Genomic DNA, 15,726 nt, shown 5'->3' with positions numbered 1-15,726 from the left:
AAACTTATTTTGGCCATAACTTGAGCTACAAAACTCCAAATGGAGTGATTCAAAAAAAGGAAATTCAACTATACAAAATAAGGAACAACTTTCATGTTTACCATTTCCTCAAATTCCCACTGTAACAGTGCTTAATGGAATAGTAAAGTTAAGCTTCAAAAACTGAAAATTTTGTTTCCCTTGGTTTAAGCCTAGAAATGGTAATGGTGATCACTTCCAACAAGTTTTAAATGAAAAATGTGGTATATGTTGAAGTGCCAAAGCCAATGTACCTACTTTCTATGCAAAAGTCAACTTTTTGTTTGACTAATGAAGTGAATAGTGACACCAAAACTTGAAATTCAAAAATGTGAAACTTAAAAATGCAAAATGCCCTTGTAGGCCTAATGTGATTGGTTTGGATAGTTTGGATAGTTTGGCATGCCAATAGGGTATTGTTTTAGCAGTACTACGAAAGGCTTTATGCTTGTATTCATGGCTTTATGCCCGTATTCATGGCTTTTATGCCAGTATTCATGGCTTTTATGCCCGATCATGTGATGTAATGGCTTTTTAGCCATACTGATTGCATACGTGGTTGACGTTCTACGTCCCATGGTATAACGGCCCGAGGCACCGCGGTGTCCAGCGCCAACGACCCGTTATCCAGTCCAGTCGTTCAGTATAGGTTACTTGGGCATGGAAAAGTATAACTGTAATTGAACTGATTGTTAAAGAAAATACAAAAATTAAATATTAGGAATGATTACAAAAATACAAAGAAGCTCAAGATATGAAGAAAATAATTAATGAAATGCATGAAGAAGTTAATATCATAAAACATGATTAGCCCTCGACTAAACAATAAGTTTGTAATTAGTCAATTCTTATGAACACAATGGCAAGGAAATTATTATTTATTATTTGCATATTATATTTTCTTATATTATTAGCACTACTAAGCTTTATGCTTAGCGCCTCGCTTTTGCAACGCGTAGGTACTGAAGATTTGGACAGAGGGCCCGGTAGATCACAGATTGGGTAAGGCCATTCACAGTTCTGCATAGTGTCCGTGTCACCTCACAAAGCTCTGATGCATTGGTAGGACACTAGGTTTCATTTTGGTATTTTGTAACTAATGTTTATTTTCTCATATGTAATTGAACGTATGTAACATATTTTGATGTTCATGTCAATAATGAAAATTGTATTTGTGAATGGAAGAGTGAATGTCTATTTATGACTTGTACATGATTAACAAATGAGATGAATGATTGAGAAATGAATGTGAACTGAAAAATATTGAGATTTTGATAAATGGAGTTGAGATGAATGAATAAGAATATAGGAAGTGTTTTTCACAGGTTCCGAAGAACGGTTTTCTCCATTTTTAGCCGGTACTTTGCTGGATTTTCTATAAAATTTTCGGAACCTCAAATAAATTATAATTTCGAAAAAAGGCTTAAATAAATTATATTTCATAAATTATATTCATAAATATGACAAAAAAATTGATTAAGGTAAAATTAGAGTGTGCCGATGCACCGTGTGACATTGCTTACTCGGATGTACTGTACACGGGTAAAGGGGCGTCACATTTAGTGGTATCAGAGCGCGGTTTAGGCGTTTCTGGACCTAGATAGACTGCATATCATGCATGGCATTCATAAGAGTCGAGGTGACACTATTGTAGATCTGTATTTCCTGTTTATTTTAGGTTAAGGTATGGAATAAGAGAGTGAAGGGACAATCAGATAGCGAATGGAGATGAGAAGGAGACTATATTTAAGATGGAAAAGGATGAGTACATAACTGTTTGAAGATAGGATTGAGACTAAGGAGAAAGTGAAGTATAATAAAACGAAAAGGTGGAGAAGTAAGGAGGTAGCAGTTCGTCGACTGCTTATGTCAGGTAAATTTCGAGGACGAAATTTAAATTAGAGGGGAAGAATTGTAACACCCTCACTGTAGCAACTCCATACATTCTACTGTTCCGGTGACCGGTGTCAGTCTGGACAGCTAGAACGTCCGGAAAAATATTTAAACTAAAGTCAGGAACCATAATTAACTCAAATATTAATAAGAAAAATTTAGTAAAAATTTTAGAAATAAAATACAACCAAGTTAAATGAGCCGGTGCCCAAGCGATGGGTAACCAGAGGGAAGTTGCGGTTCTCGCAACGAGGAGCCCTAGACCCAGGGGAAAAATTATAAAATAATTTTTGAGACTCCAGAGAAGGGTCATTAAGGTTCCTATGGCATTAGAATGCCAAGAAAATATTTAAAAAAATTTTTTAATCGGTACAGACAATTTTGACCCGTTAAGCCAAACGGAGGGCATTTTGGTCATTTCGCCTTCAGAGGTGAATTTTGGCCGACTTGTCCAGTTGAGTAAATAATTATTATGACATAAAATATGAATTAATGTTGATGAAAAATTAATTTGAAGTTAGTAGAAGAGAAAAGAAAAGAAAATACAATAAAATGCCAATTATGACATATTATGAGGTCATTTAAAATTGTCCACCAATCACAATTAAGTAACCATCAAATTAACTAATAAAAAGAGTCAAAAGAGACCAAAGAATTAAAAAGCAAACAGCAGCCCTTCTTCTCCTTCAAAAACGTTTTTCACCTCCTCCCTCACTCCTCCATTAACAAACTTTCTAAAGCTTCAATTTCCATGCTTTCCTCACCCCAAAACCCTAAGTCCCTTCACTAAAAACTTGTCTCTACCTCTTGGGAAGTGTTTGGCAGCCTAGAAAGGGAAAGAAAGTGAAGATTAACTTGGGAAAAAATTCTGCCCTACAAGAGGTTAGTGCACATATATACTTAAAACTCTTTAATCCCATGCTAGAGACTTGAAACAAGTATGAATTTGTAACTTAAATGAATAAAAGTTATGTGTATGTCCACCATGATTTTTGTCAACCCTAAAGAAGGAACATGATTGAGTGTCTTGATGGACTTAGAGTGAACTAGAGAGCATGTTTAAAATATATATATATATATATATGTAAGGAATGAAAGTGATTAATTAAGGTAGTTGTGAAAATTTATAATTGAAATTAGGGTTTTGAGGTGTGAAACTTGGATTTAGCTTATGGAATTGTGAAAAAACATTATAAGGGTCAATTAGTGACCATTTTAGGTAAGTTGACCACAATTTGGACTGAAATATAGCATGGCAAAGTGAATGTGTAGGCTGCCTAAGGACAGCAGCAGAGTGACTAAAATTTCAGTCCACTTGGGCTGCCATATCTTTGGCTGTGTTGGTCCAATTGGTGTTTGGCCAATTGGACATGAAACTAGGCTTATAATGGCACATTTTTGCTGAAGAAATCATGCCCAAAAGACCAAAGCAAGTGGACCAAAAGTTGGCCCCAATCCGGATACCCTGCAACAGCACCTGCAGAAATGACCAAATGAATAGTAACTGTTCATTTGGCCATAACTCACTGTAGAGTTGGTCAATTGACCTGAAATTTTTACAGCAACAAGATATGATATAGAAAAACAACTTTCATGAAGAACATCACCCCAAATTATGCCATTAACCCATTCAAATTATTGAACAAAGTTGAGTTATCAAACCTGTAACTCTGCAGATTTACATTTGAACAGTAATGTTTGGATGGCTATAACTCTCTCTAGAAAACTCGGATTTAGGCGATTCTTGAACCGATGGAAACCTAAGGCATGGTAGAACATTTCATATGAAGAAAGTTAGACCAAATTATGAACTTAACTTGGTCAAATTACTGATCAAAATTGGACCAAAATCTGCCAAAACCCAAAATTTCAGCAGGAACAGTACACGTGAACAGTAAACTTATTTTGGCCATAACTTGAGCTACAAAACTCCAAATGGAGTGATTCAAAAAAATGAAATTAAACTAGACAAAATAAGAAACAACTTTCATGTTTACCATTTCCTCAAATTCCCACTGTAACAGTGCTTAATGGAATAATAAAGTTAAGCTTCAAAAACTGAAAATTTTGTTTCCCTTGGTTTAAGCCTAGAAATGGTAATGGTGATCACTTCCAACAAGTTTTAAATGAAAAATGTGGTATGTTTGAAGTGCCAAAGCCAATATACCTACTTTCTATGCAAAAGTCAACTTTTTGTTTGACTAATGAAGTGAATAGTGACACCAAAACTTGAAATTCAAAAATGTGAAACTTAAAAATGCAAAATGCCCTTGTAGGCCTAATGTGATTGGTTTGGATAGTTTGGCATGCCAATAGGGTATTGTTTTAGCAGTACTACGAAAGGCTTTATGCTTGTATTCATGGCTTTATGCCCGTATTCATGGCTTTTATGCCAGTATTCATGGGTTTTATGCCCGATCATGTGATGTAATGGCTTTTTAGCCATACTGATTGCATACGTGGTTGACGTTCTGCGTCCCATGGTATAACGGCCCGAGGCACCGCGGTGTCCAGCGCCAACGACCCGTTATCCAGTCCAGTCGTTCAGTATAGGTTACTTGGGCATGGAAAAGTATAACTGTAATTGAACTGATTGTTAAAGAAAATACGAAAATTAAATATCAGGAATGATTACAAAAATACAAAGAAGCTCAAGATATGAAGAAAATAATTAATGAAATGCATGAAGAAGTTAATATCATAAAACATGATTAGCCCTCGACTAAACAATAAGTTTGTAATTAGTCAATTCTTATGAACACAATGGCAAGGAAATTATTATTTATTATTTGCATATTATATTTTCTTATATTATTAGCACTACTAAGCTTTATGCTTAGCGCCTCGCTTTTGCAACGCGTAGGTACTGAAGATTTGGACAGAGGGCCCGGTAGGCCACAGATTGGGTAAGGCCATTCACAGTTCTGCATAGTGTCCGTGTCACCTCACAGGCTACAGTGCATTGGTAGGACACTAGGTTTCATTTTGGTATTTTGTAACTAATGTTTATTTTCTCATATGTAATTGAACGTATGTAACATATTTTGATGTTCATGTCAATAATGAAAATTGTATTTGTGAATGGAAGAGTGAATGTCTATTTATGACTTGTACATGATTAACAAATGAGATGAATGATTGAGAAATGAATGTGAACTGAAAAATATTGAGATTTTGATAAATGGAGTTGAGATGAATGAATAAGAATATAGGAAGTGTTTTTCACAGGTTCCGAAGAACGATTTTCTCCATTTTTAGCCTGTACTTTGCCGGATTTTCTATAAAATTTTCGGAACCTCAAATAAATTATAATTTCGAAAAAATGCTTAAATAAATTATATTTCATAAATTATATTCATAAATATGACAAAAAAATTGATTAAGGTAAAATTAGAGTGTGTCGATGCACCGTGTGACATTGCTTACTCGGATGTACTGTACACGGGTAAAGGGGTGTCACAGGAGGTACTAGCAGCCTAGTCTGCTACCCTGTCTGTCGGTCTACCTGCGATAGTAATGAAAAAGCTATCGCTGAGACAATGTCTCAGTGGTGCACAACATTAACCAAATACAATTTAAATCACAATTCATAAATCATAAAAACAGTGGATACTTAAAACCATAGTTAATTTCAAGACAGTAATTGTCAACATAATTTAAACTCCATTTCTCAATATCACAATAAATTTCAATAAGTCAGATCATGGATAAATTCAAAAGACAGTATATGTCGATAAGAGTTTAAATCCATTTCACAATCTCACAATACATATCGATAAATCACACACAGCTTAATCATGTACCAAAGTTCAATTCGTCCCAAAAGCGGATGGCTAATGAGGTATTCAATTCGTCCCAAAAGTCGATGACTAATGAGGAATAACATAGCTAGCTAGCAAAAATATGAGTACTCATCCAATTCGTCCTCAACAGGCACACACCTCAACACTTCAGCCAGAGAGGGAATTCAATTCATCCCACTAGACAAGCTAGTGAGGAATACAATTAATATACATGATAGCTGTGGTTTCAAACCATTTCCAATGCTTTTCAATAAATAAATATCCATCAATATCATTCAAACAATTTCTCACAATTTCAAACCATTTACAATGCTTTTCAAGTGATAAATATCCATTCAAACACATTTCCACAATTTAAAACAATAATGTACAAATAGTCATAATTCATTTCAATTGAAAAATTCAAAAGAAATAGTTGTTGTGCACAAACCTCTGATAATTGTCTCCTGGTCTGGACTCAGTGTTTCCTTCCCTTTTCCTGAGTCTTTGGTAACTGAGAAACACAATTTGAAGTGTTTCAGTACTAAATTAAACTGTCTCTAACGATAATGTTCGATAAGTAATTTACTGAAGGCTATTATTTGTTTAATCACCTAATATACTGACCCTCGATGCGTTTTAGGTAAATTAGGTTTTAGTGTCATTAATATGTCACATTCGATAGGGTGTTAGGGTTGGTACACGCTACCAATTTCATTTTCTTGTTTAGTGTATTTTCTTGCAATTTGCTAGATTCCGGGATACTAGTTTGACCTAGCCGGACGACTTAGTTCCCTCGGTTTTCGGGTTTCGATCAAAACTACAAACTTGTAGATCTATGTCTTATTGCACGCGGGACAAAGTTTCAGGTCATTCCGAGTTATGTAGACCAAGTTATGGTCATTTTACTATTGCTGGTCAAATGGCATCAAATTAGGTCATTTTAGGTCAATTTGGTCAACTTTGGTTCGGCCAGTTTTTGGACCCGAATTTGTGCAAGCTGTTTGACTTGCTTATGGTCATTTCTGGGCTTCGGTGTCTTCATAATACTTGTAGGTATGGGTCTTAACTATTCATGGTTAAAATTTCAGGTCAATTAGACCTGTTTTGAGTGAGTTATGGCCTAATCACTAACTGCTGCCCAATTGGTCAATTTTCAGGCCTCATTTGCACTTAATCCGAATTGGTCATTTTTCATGCTACCTTGCAAGCAGAATTTTGGTATGCTTTCTCAATGAAAGTTGGCACATTTTGTGCCTAGTTTCACCTCCAATTGGTCTCATACCAATTGGAGTTACACATTTAAAGTTATAGGTTAAAATGTACACTGCCCTTAATTACATTGCATAAACTTGTATCAATTACACATTTACCTTACTCTAAGTCCATCTCTCTTACCCATTCTGTTTTGGTACATTACCAAAACCATTTATCACTTCACATTAAAATCATTTTGGCCAGAATACAAACATCCTCAATACACCAAATAAAACTCTAATTCATAAAGTCCAATTACAACCATAAATACACATAACACTACTCATCATTTCATACAATTTCCACCACTAATTTATATACATATCCATCAATCCTCAATGTCATAATTCTGTCAATATCTTCATGAATTCATACATTCACCAAAGAGTCCCAAGGCTCCCGAAATATTCTACAATGCCAAAATGTCCCACAATTCGTCAATCTCCAATTTAAGTGCACAATCACCACATTTTCATGGAAATAACTTACTAGGATATTAAATCTCTCTACTCAACATGAATTTACATCAAATATATGTAATAATAAATCATTAAATACATAACTCCATGGCTGTCCAAAATGGACATATCAATAACTCCTCAAACTTGAAAATTTTCTTCACAAATCCAACACCCATAACATGTACACAAAGTTTAACAAAGCAATATTCAAAAATGTAAACTTACCTATGGTTGGAACTTGCTAAACCTTGATTAAACTTCTTGATTTTGGTATCAAGCTCTTCCTTATGATGTGTAGACAATCTTTAATGAAGAAACCTAAATGATTGGAAGTGAAATGAGGAGGTTAGGTGAGTTTGAAAGAAAACGGCAATGGAGGTTTCATTTCCTTCAATTCGGCAAGGTTAAGGGAAATGGAGAAGATGAACATTTCAGCTTGTATAATGGAGTTACAGCTGCCCCATTATGTTTTTATTTTATTCATTAGTGGCCCACTCACACCAATTAATCATATTATGAGTTTAATTCCCCTTTATCCCACATTAAACCCTTAATTCTTGTTATTTACTTTAGGTATCACCAAATTAATTTTTCATTTTATTTTCTAAGTGTAATATTATTTATTTTTAATGGACTTTTAGGTCAAAAGATGATTCGGGATGTCAAATGACCATAATGCCCCTGTTCGGGTTGCATTCCCGATTTTTCGGTAACACCGGGTTTTGTTTGTTTTTCGATTTCTCACTTTTCCTTATACTAATAATTTAATTTTTTTTTTGATGTTTCTAATAATATTCCTACTTCAATTGATGTCTCTTTAAGTCCTAAAAATATTTTCCAGGGTTCCCTGCAGTCCAGGGCTAGTCAACGGTCCACGCCGTGACTTCCCGGTACGGTCACCCATCGCTAGGGTTCTCGGCTCGCTTAACTTGGTTACATTTCTTTGCTATTATTTTTTCTTTGTTTTTCTTGTATTTTCTTTTCTTGTATTTCATTATTTTATGTCTCCTCACTCATATTGAAGTGTAGTTCTAGGCATCCTAGCTGTCCGGACAACACTGGTCACCAGAGTAGTAGAACGCACTACCGAACATAGGGGTGTTACAATTCTCCCCCCCTTAAATAAATTTCGTCTCGAAATTTTACATGGTATTAGTCTCTGAATAGCTGTGGGTGTTGTCTCCTCATATCCTCTTTACGTTCCCAAGTAGCTTCCTAGCCTGAATGATGGTTCCACAGCACTTTAACCAGGTGTATCTGTTTGTTCCTCATCTGCTTCACCTCATATGCCAGAATTTTTATGGGTTCTTCCTCATATGAGAGGTCTGGATTTACCTCAATCTCTTCAAATGGTAGTATATGAGATGGGTCAGATCTGTACCTCATTAACATGGACACATGGAAGACACTGTGTATCCTTGCTAGCTCTGGAGGTAATGCCAACCGATATGCCAAAGGACCCACTCTTTCCAGAACCTCATATGGTCCGATGAAACGAGGACTCAGTTTCCCCTTTCTGCCAAATCTCATAATCCTCTTCCAAGGAGAAACTTTGAGAAATACCTTATCACCCACTGCATATTCAATATCTCTTATTTTCAAATCAACATAGGACTTCTGACGGTCTGATGCAGCCTTGAGTCTATCTCTAATCAATCTGATCTTTTCCTCTGTCTGCTGAACAATTTCTGGCCCAATCATCTTCCTTTCACCTACTTCATCCCAACATAAGAGAGTTCTGCACTTTCACCATATAAAGCTTCATATGGAGGTATCCCAATGCTTGATTGGTAGCCGTTGTTATAAGCAAACTCAATCAAAGGCAAGTGTGTATCCCAACTACCTTCAAATTCAATCACACAAGCCCGTAGCATATCCTCCAATATCTGGATAACCCTTTCAGACTGGCCATCTGTCTGTGGGTGGAATCTTTGTCTTTGAAGTTCAATCTAGTTCCTAGGGCTCTCTGAAGACTACCCCAGAATCTAGAAGTGAACCTAGGATCTCTGTCAGACACAATTGATACTGGCACTCCATGCAATTTTGCAATCTCATATATGTACAATCTGGCCAATCTTTCCACGTTATAGTCCATCCGAACTGGCAAAAAGTGAGCAGACTTGGTCAATCTGTCAATTATAACCCATACTGCATCATGACTACTCTGTGTCCTTGGAAGTCCTGTAACAAAATCCATAGCTATCCGTTCCCATTTCCACTCTGGTACTGACAAAGGATGTAACAAACCAGCTGGAACTTGATGTTCTGCCTTTACTTGCTGACAAGTTAGGCATTTGGAAACAAATTCAACTATATCTCTCTTCATGCCCATCCACCAGTAATGCTCTTTCAGCCCTCTGTACATTTTAGTTCTACCAGGGTGCATAGCAAATGGAAACTCATGTGCTTCCTTCATAATGATTTGTCTCAATTCAACATCATTAGGAACGCACATTCTGCCCTGATGTAGCAATAAACCATCATCTCTCACAGAAAATTCAGGTTTCTTGCCCTGCTGGACTTCTTTCAGTAGCTTCTGATATTTTTCATCACTCTGAGCAGCCATTCTGATCTGATCAATCAATACTGGTTGTACATGCCAAGCAACTACTGTCTGTCCCTCATCATCAATCTCTAAACTGGCATACCGTGATTTCAATTCATATACCATGGACAAAGGATAAACTCTGAGACTTGCCATAGTCTTGCGACTTAAGGCGTCAGCCACCACATTTGCTTTCCCTGGCTGATAGTCTATTAAGCAATCATAATCTTTGATGAGTTCTAACCATCTCCTCTGCCTCAAATTCAATTCCTTCTGGGAACCCAAATACTTCAAACTCTTGTAATCTGTGTAAATGTAGTATTTCTCCCCATACAAATAGTGTCTCCAGATCTTCAGAGCAAAAACAATAGCTGCTAACTCCAGATCATGTGTTGGGTAATTCCTCTCATGCGGTTTCAGCTGGCGTGATGCATAAGCAATGACATTCTGATCTTGCATCTGTACACAGCCTAGCCCATTGTGAGAAGCATCACTATAAACTGTGTATTCTTTACCCAGAGTAGGTAAAGTGAGAACTGGAGCTTCAGTTAAACACCTCTTCAACTCATCAAAACTCTGCTGGCATTTATCATTCCACTGAAATTTTACATCTTTCCGAAGCAGTTTGGTCAGTGGAGAAGATAACATAGAAAATCCCTTCACAAACCGACGATAATATCCAGCTAAACCTAGAAAACTGCGAATTTCTGTGATGTTCCTGGGCGGCTTCCAATTAAGGATAGCTTCTACCTTGCTGGAATCTACCTTGATCCCTTCAGCTGACACAACATGTCCCGAAAAGGAGATTTCTTTCAGCCAAAATTCGCATTTCGACAACTTGGCGTATAGCTGTTTCTCCCTTAAAGTCTGCAGCACAATCCGCAGATGTCTATCATGCTCTTCTGCATTCCTTGAATATATCAAAATGTCATCAATAAACACCACCACAAATTGATCGAGATATGGTTTGAAGATAGTGTTCATCAGATCCATAAAAGTAGCTGGAGCATTTGTTAACCCGAATGGCATTACTAGAAACTCATAGTGGCCATACCGAGTTCTGAAAGCAGTTTTTGGAATACTCTGCTCTTGTACCTTCAACTGATAATAACCAGATCGCAAATCAATTTTGGAGAATACAGCTGCACCCTTCAACTGATCAAACAGATCATCAATGCGAGGCAATGGATATCTGTTCTTTATTGTCACCTTATTCAACTGTCGGTAGTCAATACATAAGCGGAGAGTACCATCCTTCTTCTTAACAAACAACACTGGTGCTCCCCAAGGTGACACACTAGGGCGGATGAAGCCCTTTTCAAGTAGTTCTTGCAACTGTATCTTCAACTCCTTCAACTCTGCTAGTGCCATTCTATATGGCGTTATGGAGATTGGATCCACACCAGGCATAACATTAATTTCAAACTGCACTTCTCTTTCTAGAGGTAATCCTGGCAATTCATCAGGAAACACATCTGGAAAGTCATGTACTGTAGGGATGTCCTTCAATGCTGGACTCCCCACTTGGGTGTCTACCACATGTGCCAAGTAGGCTTCACACCCCTTTCTGATCATTTTTCTGGCTAGTGCAGCCGAAATAATGTTTAATGGCAATAACTGCCTTTCCCCATGTATTACCACATCACTGTACTGAGGGAGACCAAAAGTGACTGTCTTCAGCCTACAGTCAATTATGGCATGATGCCTAGCTAACCAATCCATGCCCAAGATGATATCATAATCTCTGAAGGGCATTTCAATGAAATTAGATAGGAAAGTGTGTCCTTGGATCACCAAAGGACAATCTCTATACATTCTATTAACCTTGACTTCCTGTCATAGTGGACTTGTTACTAGCACCTCAAAGTCCATTTTTGTACATGGAACAACAATGTAATCAATGATGCTAGCACTCACATAAGAATGGGTAGAACCCGGATCAAATAACACAAACACATCTTGGTTAAAAGTTGAGAAGGTACCAGCTACAACATCAGATGTCTCTGCCTCTTCCCTCTGTCTCATTGCATACATTCTGACTGGAGCACTGTCTTGCTCTGATTGTTTCACTGTGCCTTGGCTGCCTGCTAGGCTACCTCTACCCCTGCCTCTACCTCTGCTGGGTGGTTGTGAACTTCTGGTGATAGGGCTTTGAACTGACCCTTCTGCAGTAGTAGGGGGTGGTCCAACTCTGCGACTACTGGTGCAGTCCTTGGCAAAGTGTCCTATGCCTCCACAGTTATAACAGGCTCCAATAGCCTTGTAGCATATCCCACCATGATTTCTTCCACATGTTTCACATTGGTGGGGAGGGTAGGAACCTCTGGTACTCTGCTGACCAGATAGGGGAGGCTTCTGTCCTGAATATCTTCCCCTACCAGATTTCTTGCCACCTCTGCTGTGTCCCCCATAGTTCTTCCTCTTTCCAGTAGGACCACTGGAACTCTGTACTACAGATTTTCCGTCTTTCTCTGTCTTCTCTGATTTCTTTTTCTCAGGAGCAGCTTCAGACTCAATTCTTTCTAACTCTAGAGCTTGAGAAATAAGTTCAGAGAAGTTAGTGTGTTTGAAGCCGACTACTTGTAATCTGATACTGGGCTTCAAGCAAGTTTCAAACCTCTTGCATCTCTCCCTGCTGGTAGAAAGTAAACTTACTGCGTAATGGCTCAGGCGGGAAAATTCTCTTTCATACTCAGTCACTGATCTATTCCCCTATTTCAGACTTAGGAATTCTTGTAGCTTCTGGTCTACATAAGCATCAGGGACATATTTACATCAATTCTCGAGAAAGTCATTCCATGTTAGCACTGCAGGTTCTACCAGACTGTAAGGAATGGTTTTCCACTAGTCATAAGCATCCCCCTGTAACAAAGATACTGAGTATTCAAATCTGAGTTCCTCCGTGCAATGCAGTTTCTTGAATACCCTATCCATCCTCTCCAACCACTGTTCAGCTTCTAGAGGATCTACTGTCCCCTTAAACTCTATAGCCCCATACTTCATCAATTTGTCATACTGCCTTGTAGGAGACTGTGGTTGTACCACTGGTGTCTGTATTGGGACTTGAGTAGGCACATTACCAGCCATTTGTTGGAACATTGCAGCCATCTCTTTGAGCGAATCGAGCAGAAAGCGTGGTACTACAGGGGTTGGTGCTGCTGAACCACTGACATTGTGTAGGCCTGGGGCATCCCCTTGCACCTCAGCCTCAATAGATTGATCGACTGAACGATCACCCTCTTCCATAGTCAATTCGAGGATTTTAGATCTCCTGAACCAATAACATAAGGAGATTTCCTCCCGTTAGTGCATATTTATAATGTAATGTACTGTATGTATCAAACAATGATATTGAGCAGTTGTACTATGAAGAAAGAATATTCAAATAAAAGGTGAAAATTGAATTTAAAAACTTTGCTCTGATACCACTAAAACATGTCACACCCTACCCCTCTATAAGGCATAACATGATCCCGTAGTATACCTAATGAATTACCAACTCCGTCTACTGATAATCCATTAAATACACTACAAGGGATTTTAAAAACTTTTCTTACTTCTTTTTCAGTGGTGAGCACTATTTACAGGTGTTAAAAACTTTTGTGAACTGAAGTGAAACTGCCAACTCATTTGGATTATTTGGAATTTCTGTAAAAATTTTGGCAGAGTGCCGTCTGTATTTTGGATAAAAACAATTCTTCAGAAAACTTGTAAAAAAAACACTTCAATATATTCCAAGTCTCAACTTCAACATTTTTCTCAACCCAACATATTTCTCAAGTCAAATTCACAGTAATTTTTCAAAAACTGAGATAAGAGAAATATAATACAAATTTTACAAGCCAAAATAACTCATAGTTATTTTACAACTTCAAGGTGCAATTTGAATTTGCAACTGCTCAAAACCAAACACAATATGTATATACAGTGGTCATACATTACAGTACAAAATGCAAAATGTTGGTATACTCATGATACCCGGTAGTCTCTTGCTGGAGGTACTAGCAGCCTAGTCTGCTGCCCTGTCTGTCGGTCTACCTACGACAGCAATGAAAAAGCTATTGCTGAGACAATGTCTCAGTGGTGCATAACATTAACCAAATACAATTTAAATCACAATTCATAAATCATAAAAATAGTGGATACTTAAAACCATAGTTAATTTCAAGATAGTAATTGTCAACAGAATTTAAACTCCATTTCTCAATATCACAATAAATTTCAATAAGTCAGATCATGGATAAATTCAAAAGACAGTATATGTCGATAAGAGTTTAAATCCATTTCACAATCTCACAATACATATCGATAAATCACACACAGCTTAATCATGTACCAAAGTTCAATTCGTCCCAAAAGCGGATGGCTAATGAGGTATTCAATTCGTCCCAAAAGTCGATGACTAATGAGGAATAACATAGCTAGCTAGCAAAAATATGAGTACTCATCCAATTCGTCCTCAACAGGCACACACCTCAACACTTCAGCCAGAGAGGGAATTCAATTCGTCCCACTAGACAAGCTAGTGAGGAATACAATCAATATACATGATAGCTGTGGTTTCAAACCATTTCCAATGCTTTTCAATCAATAAATATCCATCAATATCATTCAAACAATTTCTCACAATTTCAAACCATTTACAATGCTTTTCAAGTGATAAATATCCATTCAAACACATTTCCACAATTTAAAACAATAATGTACAAATAGTCATAATTCATTTTAATTGAAAAATTCAAAAGAAATAGTTGTTGTGCACAAACCTTTGATAATTGTCTCCTGGTCTGGACTCAGTGTTTCTTTCCCTTTTTCTGAGTCTTTGGTAACTGAGAAACACAATTTGAAGTATTTCAGTACTAAATTAAACTGTCTCTAACGATAATGTTCGATAAGTAATTCACTGAAGGCTATTATTTGTTTAATCACCTAATATACCGACCCTCGATGCGTTTTAGGTAAATTAGGTTTTAGTGTCATTAATATGTCACATTTGATAGGGTTTTAGGGTTGGTACACGCTACCAATTTCATTTTCTTGTTTAGTGCATTTTCTTGCAATTTGCTGGATTCCGGGATACTAGTTTCACCTAGCCGGACGACTTAGTTCCCTCGGTTTTCGGGTTTCGGTCAAAACTAAAAACTTGTAGATCTATGTCTTATTGCACGCGGGGCAAAATTTCAGGTCATTCCGAGTTATGTAGACCAAGTTATGGTCATTTTACTATTGCTGGTCAAATGGCATCAAATTAGGTCATTTTAGGTCAATTTGGTCAACTTTGGTTCGGCCAGTTTTTGGACCCGAACTTGTGCAAGCTGTTTGACTTGCTTATGGTCATTTCTGGGCTTTTGTTTCTTCATAAGACTTGTAGGTATGGGTCTTAGCTATTCATGGTTAAAATTTCAGGTCAATTGGACCTGTTTTGAGTGAGTTATGGCCTAAACACTAACTACTGCCCAATTGGTCAATTTTTAGGCCTCATTTGCACTTAATCCGAATTGGTCATTTTTCATGCTACCTTGCAAGCAGAATTTTGGTATGCTTTCTCAATGAAAGTTGGCACATTTTGTGCCTAGTTTCATCTCCAATTGGTCTCATACCAATTGGAGTTACACATTTAATGTTATAGGTTAAAATGTACACTGCCCTTAATTACATTGCATAAACATGTATCAATTACACATTTACCTTACTCTAAGTCCATCTCTCTTATCCATTCTGTTTTGGTACATTACCAAAACCATTTATCACTTCACATTAAAATCATTTT

This window comes from Hevea brasiliensis, chromosome 10 (genome assembly GCF_030052815.1).
Source record: "Hevea brasiliensis isolate MT/VB/25A 57/8 chromosome 10, ASM3005281v1, whole genome shotgun sequence".
Lineage (NCBI taxonomy): Eukaryota > Viridiplantae > Streptophyta > Magnoliopsida > Malpighiales > Euphorbiaceae > Hevea > Hevea brasiliensis.
The sequence above is the reverse complement of the archived record's forward strand: the minus strand, read 5'-3'. Positions refer to the sequence as shown.